Source organism: Dipodomys spectabilis, unplaced genomic scaffold (assembly GCF_019054845.1).
Source record: "Dipodomys spectabilis isolate Male_0828 unplaced genomic scaffold, ASM1905484v1 ptg000506l, whole genome shotgun sequence".
Taxonomy (NCBI): domain Eukaryota; kingdom Metazoa; phylum Chordata; class Mammalia; order Rodentia; family Heteromyidae; genus Dipodomys; species Dipodomys spectabilis.
Genome location: NW_024871183.1, coordinates 1,324,194 through 1,331,291, shown reverse-complemented (window position 1 = coordinate 1,331,291; position 7,098 = coordinate 1,324,194).

Sequence of the window (7,098 nt, the reverse complement as noted above, 5' to 3'; positions counted from 1 at the left end):
ATCCGCATAGGGAAAGAAGAAGTGAAACTATCCCTTTTTGCAGACGACATGATACTATACCTCCACGATCCCAAAAACTCCATCCCCAAACTTTTAGAAATCATAAGTCACTTCGGCAAAATAGCAGGATACAAAATAAACCCACAAAAATCAGTTGCCTTCCTATACACTGATAACGCACAGGAAGAGAGGGAAATAAAGGGAGCAACCCCATTCACAATAACCTCCCCAAAAATAAAATATTTAGGAATTAACCTAACCAAAGATGTAAAAGAACTATTTAATGAGAACTATAAAATGTTAAAGAAAGAAATTGCAGAAGACACTAGGAAATGGAAAGACCTCCCATGCTCCTGGATAGGCCGACTTAATATAGTAAAGATGGTGATACTTCCAAAACTAATATACAAATTCAATGCAATTCCTATTAAAATCCCAATGACGTACATCACTGAAATACAGAAAACAGTCCAAAAATTTATATGGAACAACAAAAGACCTAGAATAGCCAAAACAATTCTAGGGGATAAAGACAATATGGGAGGGCTATGCATGCCGAACTTCAAACTCTACTACAGAGCTATAATCACAAAGACAGCATGGTACTGGCACAAAAACAGACCCGAAGACCAATGGAACAGAATAGAAGATCCAGATATAAATCCACAGGCCTACAGCCAGCTGATATTCGACAAAGGAGCCAAAGACATACAATGGAAGAAACACAGCCTCTTCAACCGCTGGTGCTGGGAAAACTGGGCAGCCACATGCAGAAAACTAAAAGTGGACCCCAGCCTATCACCATGCACCAACATCAACTCAAAATGGATTAAAGACCTTAACATTAAACCTGAATCTCTGAAACTACTGCAGGACAGAGTAGGAGAGACACTTGAACTAATAGGCACAGGAAGGAACTTCCTGAACAGAGTCCCAGGGTCACAACAAGTTGGAGAGAGACTCGACAAATGGGACTACCTTAAAATAAAAAGCTTCTGCACAGCTAAATCTATCGCAACTAAGCTAGAAAGACAACCAACTAATTGGGAAAAAATATTTACCAGCAATATATCAGACAAGGGGTTAACATCCTGTATATACAGGGAACTCAAGAAACTAATCCCTCCCAAACCTAACAAACCAATTACTAAATGGGCAAGGGAACTAAAGAGGGACTTCTCAAATGAAGAAATAAAAATGGCAAAGAAACACATGAGGAAATGTTCATCATCCCTGGTGGTGAAGGAAATGCAAATAAAGACAACCCTGAGATACCACCTTACCCCAGTCAGAATGTCCCACATCCACAAATCAGCCAACGACAAATGCTGGAGGGGATGTGGAGAAAGAGGAACCCTACTACACTGCTGGTGGGAATGTACACTTATACAACCACTTTGGAAAGCAGTCTGGAGGGTCCTTAGAAAGCTAAAGATTGACCTCCCTTACGACCCAGTCATACCACTTCTAGGCATCTACCCTGAACAACAGGAACCAATATACAAGGACACGTGCACCTCCATGTTTATTGCAGCACTGTTCGCAATAGCTAGGATATGGAAACAACCTAGGTGCCCCACCACAGATGAATGGATCCAAAAATTGTGGTATCTATACACAATGGAATATTATGCAGCCATTAGAAATGACAAAATAATGGCATTTGCAGGGAAATGGATGGAGCTAGAAGGAATCATGTTGAGCGAGGTAAGCCAAGAACGAAGAGACAAACGGTACATGGTCTCCCTCATAAGTGGATGCTAAATCCAAAAGGTTAGGTGATATGACAAAACTAACAGGACTTAAGAAACAAAGAACTCCCGCTCATCTGGTTGAACCACTACTAAATATCCTCATGCTGCTGATCACAAATATCGTATATAACATGTGAACACTGTTATATATTACAGACTGTGGTAGACAATTTGCTCCAGGGAAGTTAGAATGAACTTGTGACTTTGAAATTATGTAATCATTTAATCACAATCAAAAAAAAAAAAAAAAAAAACCTCGGGGAAGGGAGGGAGGGAGGGGATGGTAGGGGGAAAACAATGGAGGGGGGTAACAATGTTCAAGAGGAAGTGTACTCATAACCTCACTCATGTAACTGTAACCCTCTGTCTAGTAGCTTTACAATAAAAAAAAAAAATTAAATAAAAAAAAAAATCAGCCCACAGCAAGGCTGGAGGCCTGAATCAAGTTGTAGAGTGCTAGTCAAACAACCAATAGCTCAGGAAGCACAAGACCTGAAGTTCATACCCCAGTATCAGCAACAAAATTCAATTTACTACTTAAAAATTTCTAATTCAATTTTTTTTATTATTTTCAAATAGTTATACAAAAATATTTCAATCAGAAGAAAGGGTATGGCTTAAGTGATAGAGACCCAGCTTTAAGTGAAAAAGCTAAGCAAGAGTATGAGGCCCTGAGTTCAAGTGCTAGCACCAACACACACACACACACACACACACACCCTCCCTTTATATCACTGCTTTCATCATTGTCCATCTCTCCTCTGTCCTATCCCCACCCATATTCTAAAGTTCCCTAGTTTTGCTGGGTGCCAGTGGCTCATGCCTGTAATCCTAGCTACTTAGGAGTCAGATCTGAGAAACATGTATTGAAGCCAGGTTTGCTGATGGATTGAAGTGGGATCCCGAAAATGGGATCCTGGAAGTGGAGCTAGTGTAGCTAAGGAAACTCAGAAATAAGACAAATAGCCTGTTGCAACAATGAGAAGTACAAGTTGTCATGTCGAAAATGAACTTTACAACTTTGGTGGGGGGTGGGGGGATTGGGTGAGGGGGCGGAGAGACTGGGAAGGGATGGGAAGGGGAAACAAAGGAGGAGGCTACAATGCTTGATAAGAAATGTACTCATTATCTTGCCCATGTAATTGTAACCCCTCTGTACAGTATTTTCACAATAAAAAATAAAAATTAAAAAAAGAAATAAGACAAATAGGAAAGACAATATTGAAGAGGTTGAAAGAGAGGAAATTATTGTCTGATGTGCTTGAGCCATCAAGAGGGAGGGATGGTTTCTGATGCTAAAGTATGGAGTTGATTTAAGTGGGGACATGGGAATGGGAAGGAGGCAGATGTCATGCTTCAAGGCAGCTACCTTCTGCTACTGCCTTAACTTTCTCAGTAAAATAGGAACCATGATCAGCTAAGAGAGAGGACTAAGAGAAATTTAGACAATTTTAAAGCAAGATTAGCAGGTATGAACTAGTTGGACTACCTAAATTTTTACATTTTACATTTTACATTAAATTAATGAAGTTAGTTTAATTGGTATCACTGCTGAAAATTGTATGGACAGTCATAGTTCTCACTTTTAAGCCCTTGGTCAACATTTCCCTGTCAATAACTTTTTTTTTTGTTTTTGGTCAGCCGTGGGGCTTGAACTTTGGGCCTGGGCGCTGTCCCTCAGCTCTTCAGCTCAAGGCAAGCGCTCTACCACTTGAGCTACAGTGCCACTTCTGGTTTTTCTGGTGGTTATTGGAGATAGGAGTCTCACGGTCTCTCCTGCCCAGGCTGGCTTTGAACCGCGATCCTCAGATCTCAGCCTCCTGAGTAGCTAGGATTACAGGCGTGAGCCACCAGCGCTCGGCATTGTCAATAACTTTTATTATTGCAAGTTTTCATTTGCAGCTACTATCTTAATAGGGTTCATTCTTACCAAGTCAAAATTTAAAAATCTGAAGGTTTTGTTTTTTCATTATTTTTTAAAACAAATCTAGCTATCCTCTTTTCGATGTCTCTCAAGACTATTTTTCTTCAGCCAGTTTTTGCATTGCATGTGATCTTTAGCCAATTTTTTATCTGGAGCTATTTCTTCCCCCTGAACAAATTTTGTTATTTTGCTCATTCTTTCTAGTAGTATTGACTGGATTGGATATAATTAACAGTAATACAAAGCCTAGAACTTGGGCAATGGAATATTTAACTCCCTTGGGGTAAAATGGAAGAGTAAAAATGGCCACCCTGGAATCCAGCACATGACGGGTTTCTGTTTCCATTTCTAAGATAGATGGCCTTCATCCTCTTAAACTCAGGCAAATAAATTCAAGTGTGAGACCTACTGAAGTTCAATAGTTTGGTTCCCTGGGCAAAGATATTAGAATTAGCCAGCAGTTTTCCAAATTCGAATGCACAAATATGACTGCCTACAAAGCTGTAAAGTACAGCTTAATAGTAGAATTTTTGCCTACCATGTCCAAAGCCTTGAGTTTGTTTCCCAGTCCTCATACACACACGCACACACACACACACACACACACACACACACACACGTATGTATGCATTTATATATTGGTCAGCATTATTTATTATGGAGTGTAAGTAATGAGGGACAAAACCTGTAAAAACAATCCTGTAGATCCTTTGTGCATTACTTTAAGGAGCCTTGAAAAGAATTACAAAGAGTTCTTTAAACTTTGTGCTGCTTTTATGTACACATAGAGAGACACAGCTATTTCTGGATGTTAGTATAATTCACATTTTAAAAGTAGAGGTAGGAGACAAAGCAGAGGCTTGAGTTATTCTAAGGGTGTCGGGGAAAACCTCAATTTACTGTAAGATAGATAAATTTATATTTTATCTAGCCAACACAAAACAGGCAAGGAAAATATACAGCTTCCTGGAAAAATGGAATGTCACCAAGGTTAAGTACTACCTGCTATTCAAAAGGAGGAACAGAGAAGAGAAGGTCCAGAGCCCCCTCCCCAGAACCCCATACTGTTTCCAGAACCAAACTGATCAACTGAGGACTTCATTCTGTAAACATTTTGGACACCAAAACTTCTGTCTCAAATGACATCATTCTTTGCTTTGCAGTAACTTTGTCCTTCACTCTGTATTAGGAAGACTATTCATCTCACCAGGAAGGTCCCAAGACTTCTTTGCTCACAACCTTTGCTATGCTTTTTTTCTTAATACAGCAAGCTCATTCTTGCCTTGGCATCTTAGTTGGTTCTTCCAGAAATATCTCCAAGTCCATTTGGCTGGTTCCTTGTTCAGGCTTCAGAATGTCATCTAAGAGAAACTCTGCCCACCTATAGATAATAAAGTCCTTACTCACTCTCACAGTGCCTTATTTGTCCTGTTCTACCACTTTCTGCACATGCATTCTTATTGTTACAGCATTAGTAGGTCTCTGCTCAGAATTCTATGTTCTGCAAAAGCAAGTTTGATCTCATTGATTTATCAATGTATCTCATGCCTAAAATCAACCTTGCACATATGGTTCATTTATTTATCAACTGACTTTCCCCCAAGAAAGACCCTAAAGTGAAATATTTTAATACTTTTATTCTAAAAAGATCACAGCGTTCAATTTTGGGTTAAATGATATCTTAGTTTAAAAAAATTAACAAAAGAGAAACATTTTAAAGTTCTGATATATGTCTAAAAATGCATTCCTGATAGATATCCAGATAACTCAAGCAAAATCATATGCAGTGATTTTTCAATAAAAAGGCCTTTAAACCAGTTGTACAAATTGTATTCTGTTTGATTTGAAGCAATTTTTCTCTTCAAATCCCATTGAAAAGATCCCTGAAAAGACCTTGAAGCCACAGACAGTTTACTTGAAAACATAGTTTAAAACTGCACAGATAGAAATACAATTTAATACTGTGAAAAAGGGAAGGCATCCCTCCAATAATAGTACAAAAATACTACCTTAATCTTGCAAATCATAAGCCATCTGAGTAAATTAAACACATCAAGAGATTATTTTTATAGTTATAATTTTATTTCAAAAAGCAATTTAGAGAAAGACTTAAGACGAAGCCTTAATACCCCACAGTTGTGCTATGATACATATTATTTCACTAAGTCACACAGTAACCACCACATAGTATATCGTAACTTTTAGATGCCCCATTGCCATTAGTTTACTATTATAGATCATTTAATTTAGGTTCATATTAGTTTAGAAACTCGTAAACATTTAAAGTTAATTTTTTTCTGATAGCCATTTCAGCTTGAAAATGAATCCCCAAAATTTAAACATTATTGACCATAATGAGGAAGCATCACAGAATTTTTCTCAAACAATATTTTTAGACTATATATGTAATATTTATAGATATACAAAATATATATAAATGTCCTTTCTAAATAGTTAATAAATGCTTGTTATAGTTTGTAAAAAGTTTATTAAATCAATTTTTTCAACCAATGTAAACAAATTTGAGCAATCATAATTCAGAAGGGCTTGGGTCAGATGATATTTATGAAAATTAAAGGAAATTAGTAAAAATTTTAATTTACTGTGAATGCTTTCACTACTGATAACTTAGTTTAAAATAAGCACATTTTTTTCACATGGCCCAATCCTTTTATGATATCCATGAAAAAATGTTGCATATCTTAGTGAAAATGTCTAGTGTTCAAATTACCTAGTTGAGTGTGTATTCCCTTACTCCTGTTTGTGTCGTACCATTTCCTGTTCTAAAAACTTCAAAGAAAAACCCAAATTAAAACTTACACATTGTATTGTTGAACAAAGAATTACTTCATTGCTATTTTTTGTGTTAATGTTCTTATCAGGGCAGATTCTTCTAAAAGTGTTCTACTGAGCTGTATACTGCAACACTGAAAGTTTTCTCTGGTAGAAAGCAGGTCCTGAGAAGGTAGTCCAACACTGGACCCTTGTTTCATAGTGTGTTGTTTTAGTATTTCTGCAAAGGATGTTGGTAGGGAAACTGAAAGGCAGAGTACCACAGGAGAGGCTCATTCCTTAATTTTCTATTTTTTATTGTATCTTATATATTCAAATGCCTCCCTACAATGGTCTTTTGCCTGTGTGTGTGTGTGGGGGGGGTGAGATTCAGTTCTTTGAGATTGTGTTTGTATGTGAGGGGAGGAGGGTGGGATTCAGTTCTTTGAGATTGTGTGTTTGTATGTGAGAATATAAGACTGTAACAAAGGGGTAATAAAGCTGTTATTATATAAGACCCCCCACTACCTTATTGAGATCTCTCCATTTCCAGTCTTCTCATAATATAAGGGTCATAGAACAAGGCAACAGAAGACTTCAGAGCTGAATCTTAGTGACCATGAAATTACCTTACATGCCCTGATTTCA